General features: G+C 35.2%; 1 protein-coding gene and 1 pseudogene across 25 annotated transcripts in view; both read left to right on the top strand.

Moving 5' to 3' along the window:
• DCDC1 (doublecortin domain containing 1) overlaps nucleotides 1–22388 on the top strand; it is a 483101-nt gene that overhangs the window by 326490 nt on the left and 134223 nt on the right. The gene's annotated exons all lie outside the window — the stretch shown is intronic.
• LOC144292711 (spliceosome-associated protein CWC15 homolog pseudogene) lies at nucleotides 5248–5988 on the top strand (annotated as a pseudogene).

Below are 22388 nucleotides of genomic sequence, written 5' to 3'. Positions count from 1 at the left end.
GGAGAAGCAGGCTCCATGCACCGGGAGCCTGATGTGGGATTCGATCCTGGGTCTCCAGGATCACGCCCTGGGCCAAAGGCAGGCGCCAAACCGCTGCGCCACCCAGGGATCCCTTAACTGTATTCTTAACTATTATAGCATATCATTTCCTGGCCAGCCCTTAAATACTACATTCCAGTGAAATGTGGAGGACAACAAGTTATTCTTTTGATTCGGGCATTCTAGATTAGGTTCTTATCATGGATAGAAATTTTGTCCCACTAACTCCTAGTTGTCCGCAGGTCTTGGCTTAGATGTCAGCCATAGTATCATCTCCTGGAGGTTTTTCCTGACTCTCAAGTTCATAGTCAATGTCTCTTCTATGTGCTTCACAACACCCCATGTTTCTCTTATCATAGAACTCATCACACTGAGTAGTTTGCTTTATTGCCCATGACTATCTTTGTGGTAGTCAAGTTGGGAACCACAGAAATAAATTACAGAGGCAAGAAATATAAATGAGAGAACTATTGGGTCAGCTCTAATTTATTAAAATGCTCCATTTTGCCCCCCAGCCTGGTGTAAATAGTTTCATTGTTGGCTCCAATAAGAATCTTATTAAGCACTACTAAAGTGCTCTGAAGCAGCTTATGAACTTATGAATTGTGGACTGATTTATACGATTTGATTAACTTTACAATTTTTTTTGAAGAAAAAAGGAAAATTTTTGTTCATATGCCTTGTATATATATTAAAGACATCTGTATTATATATTAAAGACATCTGAGTCACCTAAATTATATTTAAAAAGTCCATCTAAATTTTAAAAAGACACCATTATTGATAGATGAGATTGCTAGTTTATTTCTATGACATTATATTAGTTTTGGGTCAAATTTATTTCATAAAGGGTAGGGCACAAGGGCCTTCTGAATGATTCTTGTATATAGCATATTAATAATTTCTTAAGACTGGGAGATGTTTTTACTATTCTAAATTATTATGGAAATTTATAGCTGTTACAACTCTTTTTAGGATATTGTTTTGGTGTCATGTAATATTTTTTCCAGTATAATTAACATAGAGTGTTATATTAGTCTCAGGTGTAAAATATAGTAATTCAACAATTCTATATGTTATTTAGTGCTCATCATGGTAAATGTACTTTTAATCCCCTTCACCTATTTCACTCATATGTGGAATTTAAGAAACAAACGAGAAAGGAAAAAAGAGACAAACAAAAAAACAGACTCTTAAATATAGTGGACATGTGATTTATTTGATGAGAGTTTTTGGTCAAGAATACACTCCCCAACTATAATTTAATTTCTATGTGAAAAATTGAACGTTTCTATTTATAACTTTTGACTTATAGAACTGCAGGATGGCTCAAAATGGAGACAGTGTAAAAGAAAATTAAAGGAACGACTAAAATATTATTTAAAGCAATAGATTTATAATATAATTTGACAGCCAATTTCTTGCTACCTACTTCTCTAAAAGCTTATTCTGAGCCTTCTGGTGAGAAATAAAGCTCCCTGAATGTCTGTTTGGCACCCCTCCCTCTTCTCCTTTGGGAATGATCATTGTTGTTGGTCTACCACCCAACAGTTGGGCTCACAGCAGGTTGAATGGAGGGTTTTTTTTTTTTCTTCTGAAAACAACAGTTGGTTAGGAGTTATGCATTAGTTTGTTTGATTTATTGTCTCTGTGACATAATATGTAAGTACTCTCTATGAGCCCAATGAAAAACAAAAATGTTTAAAAAAGAATGCACTAAAATAATTTAATTATGCCTTGATAGGAATAATTTAAATTCACATTCATTGACAACTAATGAGGAAAGCATTGGCAAAATTATTTCTGGATTGGATAAAAATATTATTTCCTCTCCAAAGTATACCCATTGAGGAGAAATTTTTATTTTTATGTCATTTCTGCACCCTTTAATGTGTAAGAATAAGTCATTAGGTGGCCTCTAAAATAACTTCTGCCTGTATACTAGCATGAGTTTACATTTGAGAACCTACTTTTTCAGCTAATCTTTGCTTAACAAATTTTAGAAAAATTAGACTATTCTATTTTTCCACGTGACATAGACACTGCTCATGGCTTTAATTTTCTGTTTTGACACCACCTTCACCGAACCTAGAGTACTTGAATGTTGCAGTACTTAGGAACCTGGAAATTCATTATAATCAAGAGGAATAGCTAGCTACAGCATCTAAATCGATGAACTGTTGCTGATTCTTTAAAAATCTCCAAAGGGAAACCAAGCTTATAAAATCTTTCTAACCACCTTGCATTGAGCTGTCACCTTCAATGTACCTTTGATATACTCCTTTTTTGTTAAAGGGGAAGATGGGAAACAGAAAGTGTATCATTTCATTCACACGGACTTTGTCTGGAAGTGCGGCTGTGATATGATTTCTGTCAGAAACAATCTGCTTGATATTTCTCTGTCTTTGCTTGGGAACACAGAGTGGCCTGTCTGTTTTCTATCCCTGGGTGCTGGGCTATCCTGCCTTGTCAAACAGCATTTGTCTTCACTCACTACCTGCTTGTTGAGTGGAGCTCAGCCTCGCTGTGGTGGCAGAGGAAGCCTTAGGCTGCTCAGCATCTGTCTCTTCATGTAATTAACTGCAGCCCTGGATAAGGAGCAAAACAGAGATTTGGTGCTGTGAAAGAGTAATGTGTCTAGACAGGAGTTTCTGAGCAGGGAAAAGATTTGTTAGTGTTTCTGTTCAAATAGGAGGACACATTTTTTTTTTTTTACCTTAAAATGTTTTGAAGGCAAAGTGACCATTTGCTTCCGAAGCAAACTTTGGAAAACTCACTTACTGTGCCCTAACCATTCTTTCAATTGGCAATTTTAGCATCAACACAAAGATAGTCATGAATTATAGATCATTGAATAAAATAAGAACTTATGAGTCCATACCGACATGAACAAATGAATACATGAAAGATGGAGATAGGCTCTTCTTTAGAGGAGAATGCTAATTAGTAAGTGTTGAAGGAAAGATTGAGTTAGAAAAATCACCATTTCACAACTGGTATGTAATAAGTGATTTGGACAAAAATCATCAGTAGATGGTAATACTACTGGATGAAAGTTGGATGCGGATCAGGATATAGATAGTCTTAAATTATTTTTCACAAATTATATATGTACATAATTATATGTATAAAAGGTATAGATATATGTCATATATTCACATATCTCATATATGATATCTATATGTAATTTTAAGTATATAAAATTCAGTATGGGTTAAGGATATATGGGAGATTTTTCTGTTTTGTTTTTGTAACTTTTCTGTAAGTTTGAAACTATACCAAAATAAGTAAGTACCAAAAAATCCTATTCACTTGTCCTCTTTTGATTTTCTTTCCCAGTAATTGGAGCATGGCTCAGGCTTGGCTCTTTTTAACATAGTATTAGGAAAAATGGGTTATGCTACCCAGAAGCTTTACTCACCAGCTGCCAACAAAGCTTCATTAATGTAACATGTTCTGCAATCAAAACCTGCTCTCTCTTGGGAAAAGAGTGACATTCTGAATACTTGCCTTTCACAGAGACCCACTTAGAGACTTGCAATCCGTAAGGGTTTCTAAGTGAAATGTGAATATCTGCATGTGTGGCTCCCTGACACATTTTATAGTACCCTTTGACTTTATAGAAAAGGGCCCTGAAATTTAGAAAATGAATGCTTGTAATTCTTCCTGTGTCATTCTTAATAAGCTTGCTTTCAGGATCTAGACGGCAAAGAATCCTCCTTTTCTAAGACCTTATTGTGTAGCCATAGCAGCCCTGATAATTGCTTAAATGAGAAAAACAGACTAAATATTATAATAAAGACTGCAAACAGTATTGAAGGCAATTATACGAAACTCTTTCCTGGATATTTTTGGTATTCATTTAATATAGAGCATTGTGATGCTTGAATGAATAGATTTATAATCTAACTTAAAAGTTGGAATTAAGCAATTCAATGTGTGTCTGGAAAGAGCAGCTATTACTCCTAACCAGCTGATTAGGTGCCTTGACATGCTTTTGCATGCGACAACACCCTTGGTGTCGCACTTGCAACCGACAATGGGCTGACCACTCCTTCACAGCCAGGACAATTTCTCTTATTTGGAGCAATTGGCTTTGACTTCTCTTTTCTTTCTAGTTGGTGATTAATAACATGTAGGTTGACCTCCCTTCTAATGGGGAATGGCAAGAATGAGGTTTGCCAACGCTTTGAGTTCCTAACGTCTCTAATAAATATTTAATTTATTGACATTCGTGGTTTTTTTTTGCTATATATTTTTTACATTGAAAAAACACTTTGAGGGATGCCTGGGTGGCTCAGCAATTGAGAATCTGCCTTCAGCTCTGGGCATGATCCTGGTCCAAGATTGAGTCCCACATCAGGCTCCCTGTGAGGAGCCTGCTTCTCCCTCTGCCTGTCTCCTGCCTCTCTCTATGTGTCTCTCATGAATAAAGAAGTAAAATCTTTAAAAGAAAAAACACTTTGAGTTTTATATTTTCTTTGAAACATGAGTTCCACCCTACTGTTCTTTTCTGTTTGTTTGCTTGTTTGTTTGTTTGTTTATTGTGATAAAAGTGGTATGTGGGAGTCAGATTATGCAAACTCCTTATTTTTAGGATTATGGATTGGGCCCCCAGGTTACCTGAGGATCATCCTTGTTGGCAGGGCTGGAAGTTCAACCAAAAGCTTCAGGTTACCAGGCTAGTGTTGTTGCTACTTGCCTAACAGCCTGGAGTCTGTTCACTTTCTTAGAGATTCTTGGAAAACAGAAGCACAATAAAATTTAGAGAGAGAACATCTAAGGAAATTAAAGTATTCATAATACTCTAAAATCTTTATATTTTGAAATAATTTTAGATTCACAGAATAATTGTGAAGATAGTCTAGAGTTCCTATATCCCTTTCACTCAGTTTCCCCTCATGTTAGCCATTTATTAAAACTAAGAGGGATGCCTGGGTGGCTCAGTCAGTTAAGTGACTGACTCTTGGTTTCAGCTCAGGTCATGATCTCAGGGTCATGAGATCAAGCCCTGCATTGAGCTCTGCATTGAGCCTCTTACCCTGCTCCATGCACAGCACAGTCTATTTGAGATAGTCTCTCTCCCTTTCCCTCTGCCTTTATCCTCTGCCCCCTACTCTCTCTCTCTCTCAAAAAAAAAAAAAAAAAAAAAAAGATGAAAAAACTATGAAGTCAGCACTGGTACAATAGTCTTAACTATAGGGAGGCTTCTGGGAGCATAAAAGATGACAACAGCAGCTAGGCCAACTTTTGAACCTGTGAGAGGTGGGAGAAGAAAAGGAGAAGGTGATTTGAGCCAACTCTCAAAGCAGTACTCAAGTAGAGACCTACCTTCTTATACAAAGATAAAATATAGACAAACTACTCAGGATGCCCCTGAACAGGTTCGCAACCGTGACTTCAGGAGGGAGCTGGAAGAGAGAGAGAGAGTTGCTGCAAGAGAAAAAAACAGACCGTCCAACAAGAGAACATACAACCTCCTCGTTGGTGTCAAAGAAGCCTCGGTTAGACCGGATTCCTACTGCCAACCTTGATGCAGATGATCCTCTAACAGATGAGGAAGATGAGGGTGAAGATTTTGAAGAGGAGAGTGATGATGATGACACTTCAGCTCTTCTTGCAGAACTAGAAAAAATTAAAAAGGAAAGAGCTGAAGAGCAGGCCAGGAAGGAACAAGAACAGAAAGCTGAAGAAGAAAGAATACGTATGGAAAACATTTTGAGTGGAAACCCTCTCCTTAATCTCACTGGTCCATCCCAGCCTCAGGCCAACTTCAAAGTTAAAAGAAGGTGGGATGATGATGTTGTTTTCAAGAACTGTGCAAAAGGTGTAGATGATCAAAAGAAAGACAAAAGATTTGTAAATGATACACTGCGATCTGAATTTCACAAAAAGTTCATGGAGAAATACATTAAATAGTACAGTTTTATGTGCTTAATTAAAGACTGTAAGGTGTAAATGATCATTCTCATGTTCTGTTTTTCTCTTTCCCCATCTAAATTATGTATAGGCCTCCCTAATTTTAAGTTCCAAACTATCTTTTCCTTTATTGATAACTTTATTTGATGAGGACTTGGGAATTAGTTTAACCTAGTTTCCATCCTCTGAATATTTCTAGTAATATGCTTTCCTTTTAATATGGGAAAGGGAATCTTCTTGTAATAAATATTTTCAAAACTCAAAAAAAAATAGTCTTAACTATAGGTTGTTCAGGTTTCTCTAGTTTTCTCACTGATTTTTTTTTCTATTCCTGGATCAATTCAGAATACCAAGTTGCCTTGGCAGTTATATCTTATCTCCCGAGTTTCTCAAAATATTTATTTTTCTTTCACAACCTTGACCCTTCTGAATAGTGGTCAAGTATTTTGTAGAATGTTCCTCAGTTGGTTTTTGTGTGAAGTTTTATTATGATTAAGCTGATGTTATGAATTTTGGGTAACAATATCACAGGAGTCATTGCCCTTTATGTTGCTTTAGATCAGGGTATGCATAATATCAATATTATATTGTATTGGTGATGTTAACCTTGATAACCTGGTTAAGATGATATCTATTCGCTTTCTCCACTAAAAAGTTACTATTTTTCTCTTCCTATACTCTATTTATTAGAAGTAAATACTTGAGCCCATACATGGGGAAGGGAATTAAACTCCTCTTGCAAGAAGGAACATTAAAAAAATCTGCAGATATGGTTAAGACACCACAATAATTAACAAATATTTGAGGGAAGATGTTTTGAGGCTATGCAAATATTCAGTTTCTCCTAGGTTTTGCTCATTAATTTAGTGTTTATCAGTGGAGTTTGCCTGCTGCAACTATTGCTATGATGTTCTAATGGTGATTTTATATTCCCCTCATTTTTTCTACATTATGAATTGGAATTCTTTTGGAAGGAGAGATCAGTCCATTCTCTCTCACTATTACTTATTTATTCAATCGATTAATTCTATTCATATGGGCTTATGGGTATTTATTTTATTCTTTGGGTGATAATCCATTATTTGTTTGACTTGGTTCAATTTGTTCGTTTTAGCCAGTGGGAGCTTTTTTAGGTTAGTTCCTATGTCCTTTGACATACATTCCCTTTATTTTTAACTCTTTTTTTATTTTCTGACAGTATAAGATGTTACAGGATCATCTCATGTGTTCCCTGTCTCGATCATAGAACCAGCCATTTTCCCAAGAAGTCCTGATTTCTTTCACTGTAGAAAGATGTTTAGAAATTAAGATCTAGGTACTAAGTGTGCTTGTTGCTGTTAGAGTATATTTTTTTCTAGGCCTTCTTGATGGGCAGATCTAGGAAATACATGCATATATATATTATCTTTGTTAACACATGGATTTATGTTTATTTTTCTGTCTGTGTATATGGTAAAAAAACAAACAAACAAAAAAACATGAGTTCATACTGACATGTTTGATTCCAACCCAGCATTAGAGAGTTCATTCTGATATTCCCATCTTGGTCATAAATAAGGCTATTTGAAACTTTTTTCTTTGACATTGGGAAACATGACTTCTATCACCATCACATATAATATATTTTACTATTTGTTCAAATTTAATATATATGTAACATAGTGTCAGAATTGCTGAACTTCACTACTATAAGAAACAAATTTAAAAACTAGAGTGCAATGTTTGCGTGTAATTCTTTTTTTAGCATTTTAATATCAAGACAAAACACTTGTTTTTTAGTTAGTTAAGCCAACTCCTTTCTTCCTCACCCCTTCAGTGAGGTTGTACTATACATTTGTAATACAGTCAGATTTATTTACCACAATCTGCATTCCATCCTAATTGTCTCACAATTTTACTTGGTTTCTGTATGTTTTGTGTTTTAATTTAAAAACAGTGAAAGTCACTATTTCTGGTGTACAGATGGGTTTTGACAAATGCATAGTCATATACTCACCACCCCAGTATCACAAAGAACAGTTTTTATTTTTTGCATATTTGACTTTATTTAATCTTTCCAATATTATGTGACATGAGTTATCACTTCCATATTACATAAATATATGTCACATTTTAATGAATTAATCAAGTAATTAATTATTACCATACAGGGTTTTTTCTTAAAGATTTTATTTATTTATTCATGAGAGTCACACAGAGAGAAGCAGAGACATAGGCAGAGGGAGAAGCAGGTTCCCTGTGGGGAGCTTGATGTGGGACTCGATACCAGGACCCCGGGATCACAGCCTGTTTTGATCATTTTGTCTTCTTTGGAAAAATATTGGTTAAGGTCTTCTGCTTGGTTTTAATTGGATTAAGTTCTTTATATATTTTGGATATTAAGCCCTTATCAGAAATAGCATTTGCAAATATCTTCTCCCATTCTTTGGGTTGATCTTCACTGTGAAAAAGATTTTATTTTGGTGTAATCGCAATAGTTTATTTTTACTTTTATTTATCTTGCTTGAGGAGACATATCTAGAAGAGGGTTTTTATGGCTGATGTCAAAGAAATTACTGCCTGTGTTTTCTTCTAGGAGTTTTATGGTTTCAGGTCTCACATTTAGGTCTTAATACATTTTGAGTACTTTTGTGCATGAAAGTGTAAGAAAGTAGTCCGGTTCCATTCTTTTGCATGTAGCGTCCAGTTTTCCCAGCACCATTTGTTGATGAGACTGTCTTTTCCCTGTTATATATTCTTACTGCTTTTGTCATGGATTAATTGGCCATATAAGCCTGGGTTTGTTCCTGGGCTATTTTGTTCCATTTATCTGTGTGTCTATTTTTGTGCCAGTACCATACTGTTTTGATTACACAGCTTTGTTATATTTTAAAATCTGGGATTATGACACCTCCAACTTTGTCCTTCTTTCTCAAGATTTCTATGGCTATTTGGGGGCTTTTATGGTTTCATACAAATTATAACAAACGGTTTGATCATTCTAAAATATTCTTTTGCATGTCACCTTTGTAATCAATACCTTCGTTCAACCCCATTCTTAGGCAACTACTGATAACATTTCTGTCCCTATATCTTTGCCTTTTCCATAATGTCATATGAATGGAATTATAGAATATGTAGTGTTTTATTTAGATTTAGCTCTTTTCATTTACCAAAATGCACATCCATATTGCTGTGTGTATCAACATTTTATCCCTTTGTATTGCTGCATAACTTTCCATTGTATGGATATACTACAGTTTATATATTCACCTGTTGAAAGACATATTGTTTTTTTTTCCAGTTTTTGGTGATTGTGAATGAAACTGCTATAAACACTTTCCATGCACATTTTATAAACATGTATTTTCAGTTCACTTGAGAAAATACCTAGTAGTGTGATTGCCGGGTCATATGGAAAGTGTGTATTTATAAATGTCTGCCTAACTGTTTTCCAAAGTGGCTACTATGTTGCATTCCCATAAAACATAAATGTTCCTGTTGCTCTGAATCCTCAACAGCACTTTGCAGAATTTTTGTTTGTTTGTTTTTATTTTGTTTTGTTTGCCATGTGAATAGGTGTGTATTAATATCTCATTGGGATTTTAATTTGCATATTCTTGATGACTAATGCTGTTACTCCTCTTTTCCTATGCTTCTCTGACATTTAGATGTCTTCTTTTGGTGAAATGTCTCTTCAGATCACTTGTCTTTGAAAGGATTGGGTTGTTTCTTTTCTTATTGTTGAGTTCTAAGATTTCTTTATATATTCTGGGTACAAGAATTATCAGATATGTGATTTACAAATATTTTCTTCCAGTTTGTGTCTTCTCTGCTCATGGTCTTAACAGTGTTTTCACAAAACAAAAGTTTAAAAATATAACACCTAATTTATAAGTTTTTTTTTTTTTTATAGATTGTGTCTTTGGTGATGTATCTAAAAAGCTCATGACCAATTCCTATTTTTTTCTAGATATTTTAAGAGTTTTTCATTTCACCTTTGGTCTATGATCCATTTTGAGTTATTATATAATGTATGAGGTATTTAAAAGTTTTGTTTTATTTCATATAGATGTCCATTTGTTCCAGTATTATTTATTGAAAACACTATCCCCCCTCCATTGAATTGCCTTTTACTTGTCAAAACTCAGTTAGCTGTATATGTGTCAATATATTTCTGTTCTCTATTCTGTGCATTAGTTGATATTTCTATTCTTTCATTAATAATATACTATGTTGATTACATAGCTCTCTAGTAGGATTTTTTTTTCTAGTAGGATTTTAAATTGGGTAGTGTGCATCATCTAGCATTGTTCTTTTTCAGAATTGTCTGGCCGTTCTAGTTCTTTTGCTTTCCATGGAAATTTTTTTTGCCCATAGAAATTTTAGAATGAGTTTGTCAAAATCTGCAAAAAAGTTTGAGATTTTTATTGGCATTCCTTTGAAACTGTAGATCAAATCAGAAAAATTGACATTTAACATCTTAACATTCTTGTTTTCTGATTCATGAATATGGTGTATCCCTCCATTTATTCATATATTTGATTTTCTTCATCAGTGTTTTATAACTTTCAGTATATAAATCCTACAAACATATGTAAAATATTTATACCTAAGTATTTATATTAATATTTTGTATAATTGCTAAAAAGCAAGCAATTGTACAATTGCTTAAAAAAATGTGTTATTTTTTATTCAAATCCGAATTGTTCATTTCTGGTATATAGGAATGTGATTGACTTTCATATATTGATCTTTGTTGTATAACATTGTTTTTTCCTTATTTTACTTTTAATTTTTTAAATTTAAATTCAATTGCCAACATATACTACATCATTAATTTCAGATGTCATTTTCAATGATTTTTTATCAGTTGTATATAACACCCAGTGCTTATCACATCACATGTCATCCTTAATGCCCATCACCCAGTTACCCCGTCCCCTCACTCCCCTCCCCTTCAGCAACCCTCAGTTTGTTTCCCAGAGTTAAGAGTCTCCCATGGTTTATCTTCCTCTCTGATTTTTTTCCATTCAGTTTCCCCTCCTTCCCTTATTGTTCCTTGCACTATTTCTTATGTTCTGCATATGAGCCAAACCATATGACAATTGTCTTTCTCTGATTGACTTATTTCACTTAGCATAGTACCCTACAGTTCCATCCACACCGATGTGAATGGTAAGTATTCATCTTTTCTGACAGCTGAGTTATAATATTCCATGATATATATATATATATCATGTGAGATTATATATATATATATATATATATATATATATATATATATATAATCTCACATCTTCTTTATCCATTCATCTGCCAAAGGGCATCTTGGCTCTTTCCACAGTTCCACAGTTTGGTTATTGTGGACATTATTGCTATGAACATTGAGGTCATAGGTGCCCCTTCCTTTCACTACATCTGTATCTTTGAGGTAAATACCCAGTAGTGCACTTGCTAAGTCATAGTGTAGCTCTATTTTTAACTTCTTGAGAAACCTCCATACTGTTTTCCAGAGTGGCTGTACCAGCTTGCATTCCCACCAACAGTGGAAGAAGGTTCCCCCTTTCTCCACATTCGTACCAACATTTGTTGTTTCCTATCTTGCTAGTTTTAGCCATTCTAACTGGGATAAAGCAATACCTCATTGTGGTTTTGATTTGTATTTCCTACAACATTGTTAAACTCTCCTGCTAGTTCTAAGAACTTTGTTGTAGATTCTTTGGTGTAATAATATTGTGATTTGGGACTGTTTTATTCTTCCTTTTCAATCTATGTGTCTTTCATTTCTTCTTTTTCCCTCTCTTAGCACTCTGGCTGAGAGTTCAGGTATTACATTGAAAAGGAATAGTAAGAAATGACATCTTTCCCTTATTCTTGATTTTAGAGGGAAATATTTGGTCTCTAATCATCTTGAATATGTTGTTAGCTGTAGGCTTATTTGTAGATACCCTTATTAAGGTGAAGAAGTTTTATTCTATTCCTAATTTAGCTGTGAATTTTTATCATGAAGGTATTTTGAATTTTGTTGAATGACTTCCTGTATATCATTGATTTTTCTTATTTAGTTAGTTAATATGACAAATTACATGATTGATTTTCATATGGTGAACCAGTATTGAATTCCTGAGAGGACTCTCACTTTGCTGTGTGTTGTTTTATCCTTTTTTTTTAATTGATAGATTTGATTTGGTCATAACTTGTTGAGGATTTTCTGCATCCATGTCAATGGGAATATTGGTCTGTAACTTTCTATTGTGAACAGATTTTTCTCTGGGTTTGGTAGTGGGATAATGCTGGCCTCATAAAATAAGCTAGGAAGTATTATCTTCTCTTCCATTTTCTGAACAAGAGTGTATAGCATTGGTATTATTTCTTTTTGAAATGTTTGGTAGATTTTGATATATTTTGGAAAGTAATTTTTAGTGCTCACTTCAGCAGCACATATACTAAAAAATTGGAAAAGTAATTTTTATAACTTTTACATGGAATTTTAATTTTTCACTAAATAAAGCTTAGTTAGTATTGAGGAAAGCTAAACTTAATCTGAGACTGAAAATCAAAATTAATTTAGTTGACTTTAGAATCTGTTACCAAATATGCCAACTGGAATGAGTTCGCCATGAGCTGTGCATTATACTGTGGGATGAAATTCAATACTCAGAATTCATAAGAGCAATTTTTATTTTATTTTGTCAAGATTAATATTGACAATTAGGAGTTAGTAACTTCCCCCAAAACAGTATACACTGTCTTGCAAAATACTTAGAACCAGACATCTAGCCTTTGAATTTTTTGTGGGTTTTTTTTTTTTTTGGTCTTACTTATGATTTAAAATTTCAGCCTTCCTTCAGCTTTGTGTTTCTCAGTATGCTCATGGCTCTCCATAAGAGGCCCTCCATAGAGAAGCCATGATGTTACTGAGAAACACAAAGCTGGAGGCCCACTCTCTGAGGTCTGCTGAAGGTGTGATTCAGCAAATCACCATGGTGATGGGAGCAAAAGCCAGATTGCAGTGGTATTAGTTATAACTAGGTAATACTTAGGAGTCAATTTCTTTTTTTTTTTTCTTAGCATAGTTGACACACAGTGTTACATTATTTTCAGGTGTACAACATAGTCAACTTCTCAATACATTATGCTGTGGCCACCACAAGTGTAGCTATCATCTGTCACTGTGTGGCACTATTATAATATCATTGAGTGTGTTTCTTCTGCTGTGTCTTTTATTCCCATGACTTACTCATTCCTAACTAGGAGCCTTTGGCCTCTCACTTTTCCTTCACCCATTTTGCCCATGTCTCCAGCCCTTTACCCCTGGCCATCATCAGTTTGTTCCCTATATTTATACGTCTGATTCTTCTTTTGTTTGCTTATTCAATTGTTTTTGCAGATTCCACATATGAGTTAAATCATATGGCATTTGTCTTTCTTGGTTTGAGCTATCTTACCTAGCATAGTACCCTCTAGGACCATCCATATTGTTGGATGGGCAAGATTTCATCCTTTTATAAGGCTGTGTAATATTCCACTGGGTGTATATGTGAGTGTGAGAGGGTTGTACACATCTTCTTTATCCATTCATCTATGGATTGACACTTGGATTGCATCCATATCTTAGCTGTTGTAGATAATGCTGCAACATAGGGGTACATACATCTTTTTGAATTAGTGTTTTCATTTTCTTATTTTCTTTTTTAAATACCCAGCAGTGGAATTATTGGATCATATGGTATTTCTATTTTTGATTTTTTTTTGAGGAACTTCTAGTTTTCCACAGTGGCTGTACCAATTTACATTCCCATCAATAGTGCATGAGGCTTTCTTTTTCTCCACATCCTTCAAAGGCAATTTCTTTTCCAGAGTTCACTGCAGCCTTCTTTGGAGTCCTGCCTTGAACACCTTGATTCTGAGAAGTTAGATTGGCATCCATCTTTGGTACAATTGCTTCACCAAGTTTGGGTTTAAAGGATTATTTGGAGGTCAGATCTTCTGCTCAGTTGGTGGGACTTTACCTTGCTAAGTAGCCTGTCTTGGTTTCTCTTCAATCATTACTTATTCACCATTGGGGGTTAACTGTCAGCCAGATGATCACCATTTTAGGGCTTTGTTCTCTTGAAAGTAGATTTCAGGAACATAAGTTTAACATATGATTACTTTTTTGATTAAAAGAAAAAGCCCTTTTTAAATGGCTTAATGTTTGGCATTTTACAGTTAACATATGTTCAAATAGGATCTTATAAATGTAAGTATAATTTTATTTAATGTCTTTCTTAAGATACCTTAAGAGAGAACAATTTATATTGAACTTTATTTATTTGTGTACTATTTCTTTCCCAGGAAGGTAAGGCAGGGAGCAGATCCCTTTCGTTGGTGTTTTCTCAACAATATCCAGTAGCATATAGCATATAGTAGGTGCTCCATAATGCTTCTTGAATGAATAATTAATATGTAGATAAAGTACATGGTTTTCCTTCTTCATATTTTATCCTTATCCTCCATATTCATTAAGTTTAATTTTTCCCAAAAAACATTATTAAAAAACTGTTTTTCTCTTTTTCTAATATGCTTACCACAAATATCTGAGAGAATATTACTTACGGCTCCTCCTATTTAGAAAACATTTGCTTGTATGTGTATTGGTGAATCTTTCCTTAATAAGCCTTGTCTGATGTTTTACATGCCAGATCCCTCCAGAGCACCATTTTAAGCTGGAGAAGACAAGGGAAATCAGGAGAAAGAGGAAGAGATCCCGAGTGCAGGTTCTTACACTTGCTTTGGTTGGGTTGAGAATGACAGCAGAGCCTGGTGGCCTCAGGGGTGCATGGCAGGCCCTGGATAAGTACAGCTTCCTTCTTCACTCGTTCTGACTCAGCTGCCACTGATTTTTCCTTCATGTTACTTAAGACCCTTACTGATTTTCACCACCAATGCAGTTAAATCTTTAGAAATCGAGTCTTAACATTCTGCTTATTGGGAATGTCCACCCAAACCAGGTGACCCTGCATTGTATCCCTTTGTCTCTGTCTTGGTCCCCTTCCATAGCTGTGTTCAACTTCAGGTGTCTTGTCTCCCTCCTCCCTAAGGCAGCCTTCTCATGCCACTCCTTCCTGTCTGCTCTGGAGGTCCTGGGCTTTTATTAGAGCTGAGCACCTGCTGCTTCAGGCCAGCCTCCTCGTGGTTACTAGGGATGTCCCTTAGCCCTCCCTCAGCAAGCCCGTTTGTCAACTGCCTCACTCCCTGGCAGCACCTATTTTTATGCCAGCAATATTACAGCTTTCTCACATCAGCTTCTCTTTGCAACGCTCACTTAAATGTGGTTGTATTATCCTAGGAAGCTTCCCACCCCAGAATTATTTTGGAATGGCATAATTTCAAGTCTATTGGCCTGGAAAATGTCGCAAGAATGGGAAGTTCTCACCCATGTTACTTGCTCGAGCATAAGTTTGCTTCACTGCACTTCTGTGATTAGCGTTAGTGAAACTGTCTATTTGTGGCAAGTCTTTACTAAATAACTCTTTAAATACAATTCCACTGTGTAAATAGCTTAATACAGTTAATAAGAAGAAAATAAACATAGAATTGTATTATAAAAGCACATGTGCTTTATTATTAGCAGAACCCAAATGTTTTTAGGCCTCATTAGCCTAAGGTACAAATAAAGTCATGCCACAAATGGCCATGTTTCTTGGCTAATAGCCTTACTTGCCTAATTGGAGGACCTTAGCCCTTCTTGCTCTTCCTCCTTACATCTCCCTGGTTATTCCTGAGCATCTCCACAATGTTTCACATATGTATTTACGGATAGTCCTCTTGTCTCTCATATTCTTTGGCTATATAACTTCCTCATTAGGGGCCTACCTGCCATAAAGAAGGGTCTTATCTGTACTACAGGTGATTCCATGCCAACATGGGTTCATTGTTCCTGGGAACATCTTGTAGTGTACCTCAACAATACAAATACCTCAAGATGCCAAAAAGTGCTGTGACCCCTTCAGTCTACACCGTGATGACATTGGGTTATGCTCCTTGAAGAGCATACATTTAAATGAGATCTTACAGGAATAAATAATTTTACTTGTATCTCTCTTAAGGCATCTAAGGTATTTTACATTGCATACACATATACAACTGCATCCATAAGTTCTGCTGTAGTTGACACCTCAGCTCTGGGTTTGCCCTTTGTCACTTAGCTTCTAAAGCCACACCAGTGATACCTTGTGTTTTTGCAACATCTCTTGAGGAAGCATCTCCTTCATGTGGACAGTTTCTTTCTTGGCAGATTTTTGGGCTGGCTAAAGTAGATTATACATTAGCCTTCAACTTCATATTTCAAGTATTTTGGGCTCAGGCATGCATGCACACAGCCCTTCATTCCCCAGTTCTCCAAACACAGATATCTTCCTTTAATCACTATTTCCCCCTTATTACACCACCTTTGGGAGCCTGAGAGGTTTCTAGCACATCATTTTATAAGTATAATCACACAAATTGGTTTTATTTTTGGCATCTCATGACACTTGCTAAAAAAAAATGTCTTCCTAGACAGGGGTGTGAAAAATACCCTGCATTGTAATATTATGTTATTTAAAGAGGATGTTTTATCCAAGATTCTATGAATATATTTTTGGATATATTTGAGCAAAAATAACTTATTATGCCTGGTAGTGCTGTCTTAGACCTAGAAAATACAAACATGTTTGTTTCTGATGTGTAGAAGAGAGAACAATCCCACCTAAAGGAACTTTAAATGTATTTATTTTTATTTTTATGTGATGTTGGTGCATTTCTGTGGATTGGAGAGTGAGATTAAGGAGGACATCAGATTCTCAGATTTGTTTTCATTTTTCAAAATTCCCAAAGATAGTGATAGAGCTATCAGACTGAGCTTGCGATAGAGAGAGTAATCTGTGTTTGTTCGGACTGTCTTGGGTCTTCAAGAATATGAATGGTTTTGATTCTGGAGGAGTGGTTTACTCATACTAAACTAAATATTGAAAAAAAACTACTTTTTTCTACATTATGTGACATAGGTTTTCCAATGGTCATTTGTTTGTGTCTATATTGATCTTTAAAAGTGTTTGACACATTTAACTACTGCCTGCTTGTGAAACATTTTCTTCTTGTGTCTCCTTCCTCAATAGACACTCCTTTTCAATCTCTTTTGCTACCTCCACTTTTTTGTTGTTCTCTCTACATCAAGTATCCAAGGCTTTGTCCCCTGAGCTTTTCTCCTCTTCCTCTACACTCTGTGGACGATCTTATCAGCTTCCATGGCTTGAAATGCCATCAAGTTTCCAGTGATTCCCAAATCCATAGCTCCAGTCTTAACCTCTAGAGACTTGTAGATTTCTGTTTGGAAATGTAACTGAAATCTCAAACTGAACATATTCCAAACAGAATGCCTACCTTCCTTTCCCAGACTTATTTGTGCTCCAGTCATCTCTATCTTTTCATGGTCTCAAACTGAACACCTGATAATTTCTTCACTTTTCTTTTTCTTTCACTACCCCCATCCCAATCCATCCTCAAGTTCAGCTGATGATCCTGAGGTGTCCATTATTTTAATTTCCACTAAACTCTTCTACAAACTGCCATCATCCGTTCTATAGCAGTTGGTTCCTGTCTTTATGCTTCCATTTTTGCTTCCCTGCCACCTCTATTCTCCGTAAGTAGTCAGAGTGGTTGCTTTTAAATTAAAATCACCTAATTTTGTTCTAATCCTTAAAAATCTCCATCATATTTGGAATAAAATCTCAACTTCTTTTTTCTTGATTTTTATTTTTATTTTTTTTTTAAGTAAGCTCTATGCCCATTGTAGGGCTTGAACTCACAACCCTGAGATCAAGAGTCACATGCTCTACTAACCAAGCCTGCCAGGTGCCCCAAAATCTAAACTTCTCATCTTGGCTTTCCAACCCAAGAGTATGGCTCTTGCCCACCTCTATGATCTCTTTTTCTACAACTTACCACTGTTTTCACCCTTCTCTGTTCCAGTCTCTTAGCTCTTCTTCTGTTCCTGGAACATACTAAGCTTTTCTTTTTCATCTTTTTTTTTTTTTTTTCCATCTAGAGCTTTTGCACCTGCTGTTTCTCTGGTCCTAGTGGTCTTCACATGGCTCTTTCTTTCTTGTCATTAAAATCTTTGCTTAGATGTAGCCTCCTAAGAGAAGTCTTCCCTGATAACCCTACATAAATTAGTTACACAGTTACTCTCTGTCATATTAATGTATTTTAATTCTCTGCATAACACCATTTTCAGACTTTCTTTCTTTCTTTGTCAATTATAAGCTCTGTAATACCAGTAAACTTGGTACAACTTGTTTGTGTTGTTATGACTATATCCCAAGTGCCTAAAAGAGTTCTTGACATTGAAGACACTCAAGAAATATTTTTTGAATGACCTAATATATCATTTATGATTTTCTCTAAATATATAAATATATGTATATCCCTTTTTTAAAATAATAAGTTATTTTCACTAGTCACTTCAGAAAATATCATCCCTTTGATGGCATTTTTCAGTGCAATGAGTTCTAGTTATGAGTAAAGCTGTTTATCTTCTTATATATATTTGGAGTTTCATAGATTTGTGTTACTCTAATAACTTAAATGGATTATTTTTTTTCTCTTTTCCTGGAAAAGAAACTGCTAATTGTCTATAATTCTTATATATATTTGGAGTTTCATAGATTTGTGTTACTCTAATAACTCAAATGGATTAAATTTTTTCTCTTTTCCTGGAAAAGAAACTGCTAATAGTCTATAAAACATCCATTCTTCCCTCTTCTTTAATTATCAGGGGTGGAAATGGGTCTAATCAAAATACTAAACACCTCAGTCTGCATTGTAGATATAGATGGCTTATTACATAAAAAGTAGAAGTCATTAGGTTAAATCCTTGGGAAACCTATGTAAAAGATACTAACAAAGGTATTAGGCAGTTACCCTTTTACCCTTACCATTTTTCCTTCTTGCTGCTTGGAGAATGGACATGATGGCTAAAAGTTGCAGCAACCATTTTGTGACCATGAGATAGCCACAAGCAAGAAAAGATATAAGAATAGTGGAGGGGAAAAAAAGGGCAAACTATAAGTTTCTAATAATTGAATGACTATTATACCAGCCTTGCACTACCAATCTCTGGATTTATGTATAATAGAGAAGTAAAGTTCTATTGTGTTTATTAATCCACTATTTGAATTTTCAACCATATTTGACTTAATAATAACTAATTTCCCTCCCTCCCCAAAATTATGGCATCCCTTTGAATGTTGAATATATCAGAATGTCAATTTTAATAAATTGTTTCATAAAATATTCTTGCTATTAATTTTGAATAAATTATTTGGCATAATTTAATTTTGGAATTTGTGTCCACATTCTCATTGGCCTTTCTTTTGATAGAAACCCTTTGGCTTAATGAGAAGAATATGGGCTTTGGAATCAGATGATCATAAATTTGAGACTTAGCCTTGTCACCTATCTCACTTTTGGCAAGTTTCTCAATTTATCTGAGCCTCACTTTTTTCATTTCACTTTATTAATACCTCATCTAATTTTAGGGAGAGTAAACTGAAGTAATGAAAATATTCTATCTCTTGTTTGAGGTCATAATTCTACACAGGTGTCTAATGTGTAAAAAGTCATTGGACTATACATGTAAGATTTGTACAGTACTCTATGTAAATTATATATTAGTTTAAAAACCCTGGTGGAAGTAGGCACTCCATAAATTGAAAAAAATAAACTCATATACATTAATGTTTTACAATGATTATCTTATCATTTTTATCATTAAAAAGGCAGATAATCATTATGGGTGTAATTTCCAGGTACTTTAATTTTCAAATCCAGAATGCATTCTATTAGAAGTGTTTGCATGTGATACACATTATGCTGAAGTTTTCAATTGTAATTTCCAGAGTCTCTTATGCTAAGGTCTAAGAGATGCACAATTATTGCCAAGATGTGATGTGATTTTATTCCCTGTGCTGAACAGTCTTGAGGTTTGAAAAAGCAGAATCCAGAAGTTGCACTCTTCACTTAAATTAGGAAATCAGTGTCTTCTTCTTTGGGCCGATTATCAAGGAATGACTGTTCAGATAGAAGGAGGGGGTCATCTGATTTCGTGAAAAAGATCGTGGCCAAGGTTAAATGTAAGGCCATGAGGCCCTGTGTGATGTTCCCCAGGAGCCCTGGGTTCCCACTCCCTTTAGGACCAACGTTATTTCTTCCCAAAGTTTGTGAGTTGTCATCTCTAAAGGTTTTCTCCTTATCCAGTTCCTTGTCCCGTTGTCCCCAAATGTACTCAATTGACACAAGTGGAAGCAGTTTCCCCTGTCATTTGGGAGGTGCCAATTTACTTCTGTGAGAGACAGGCTGGTTTTCACATTACACTGGCAACTATCCTGGACTTTAAAAAAACAGCTGTGTGGTTGCCAGCTGACCTGCTTTCAACCAAACAGCTGCTGCTTAAAGTCATGGTAGAGTTTGTAAATCCTTGGGGACTGAGAGTTGCTTTATACCCACCTTTGTTTGAGAATACAAAATGTCCAGGTGATGAACAATGTGAATTGCTCCCACTTCAGATTGAATCACAGCCGATGACATTATGGCTGGCTGGTTCAAACTGACTTACCCAAAGATGAGACTAGATGGATGGGTGTGTGTGCACCAAGAATGGTATGAATCTGCTTATTCTACTTCTCAACAATTGCTCACCAGGCTAAAATAAGTGAATTTTTTTGTGTGTGAGAGAAACACCTGCCTTTTCCCAGGTTATTCTTGAAGGAAGACAGTGAGCATATAAACAGGAATCTTTTTTGTGTGTGGAACATGGTGTTGAACAGCATATTTTTATTGATGAAAGAGAGAGGAGGCCGAGTCATACAATTTATACAAACGCAAGCTCAAATACACACATGCACACACACACACACACACACACAGAGATGTTTCACATGGAGTGACTGTAACTATGGATTTAGATATCTTTATTTCTGTCTTCATGAAATAAACTCTAAAAACCATGGAATAAACTCCATTTATTTTTGCTCTTTTTACCTCCTCACCTGTACACTGCACAGTAATTTAGCTCCCCAGGACAGCTTTTAAGATTCTAATCTTGTTCCTGTCCGGCACTTTTCTCACAGCAGTAAGGAAAGGATTGGCATTCCTCCACTATTGTATATAAAGGAGAATCCATTCTTGGAAATAAGAGCATTGTTTATGTTGAAATTCCCTTAGCTTAGCTGAACCTTCGATTATATCGCCCATTCAGATAACCAGATTTTTACCCCCTGTGGTCTGTTTCCATTCTCACAGAATTGTCAACAATTTATTTCTGCTCTGACGATTATTTTCATGAGTGAGAGAAAGAGACATCTGGGAAGATTTTGATAACTGAGTCATGTATATAAAACTCTAAGCACACTTTTAAAAGACGCCATGTGAGAAAATATAGCTTTTCCTAAAACATAACAAATTGAACTTAGTTACTGCTGAGGTGGCATTTGTAAGCTGTGACAATTTATTTATATGAATTGCACTGTTAACTTGATTCCAGATATCATGGAAAACATTATTTATAGTTCATAAATATGAAGAATATTCTCATTTGAAAAAATGCAATATTTTATATTTTTTTATTTTTATAATCTCTGGTGGATTCAAAATGCAAGCTAAATAATTCTATTATTTTAGTGGAAGTTTGGTGAATTTAGAAATAGATTGCATAGATTTGATCTAAAAGTGGTATGTCAATTTTATGCAACAGAATACTAATGTTGTAAGCCCCCTAAGCCACAAACTCAAATTTGTCATTTAATTCTGCTACATTCTGTTTCCCCTATATATTTACTCTATTTATTAGACACTTTCATCCAGAAGCAGTAGAATGTTGGTCAGTATATTTCACTTAATGGGAAACACTTCTGATTATTCATTCAGAAATTGGGGAAATGTTGCTTCACACACTGTCATTCCTGTTGCTGAATGTTTATAAAGACCAGAGGGTATTCAAAGCTAAGGCAATTGTTTTTGGGGGCAGGATTTTGTTAAGTTCCATGTTTATGGTATTGTGTACAAAATGCACATAAAAGGCATTTTCTTATCTATTCCTGTTATATTAGAGAAGTTCATGCCCCGCTCTTAGCATTTTCCAACACAGCTGTAGAGTAGTTTAAAGCCTATTTTTTAAATAAGTGATGCTCAATTTGTCTTTGATGATCCGGATGATTCAGGTGAGATGGGAGCACGGTCGGGCCCTTATTTGCATAAAAATTAATCACAGAAAAATGTAAATTGATAAAATTTTGCCTGGCTTTTTCCCCCTATTTGAGAACCCGTGGATGGCTCCCAGAAGCAATCATCTCAGTATGGGGCCGCATTGGATGCTGTACAAATGATCACATTTGTGTTGAATACTCACTCATTTAAATGTCAGCACT

Source organism: Canis aureus, chromosome 21 (genome assembly GCF_053574225.1).
Source record: "Canis aureus isolate CA01 chromosome 21, VMU_Caureus_v.1.0, whole genome shotgun sequence".
Taxonomy (NCBI): domain Eukaryota; kingdom Metazoa; phylum Chordata; class Mammalia; order Carnivora; family Canidae; genus Canis; species Canis aureus.
The sequence above is the reverse complement of the archived record's forward strand: the minus strand, read 5'-3'. Positions and strand labels throughout refer to the sequence as shown.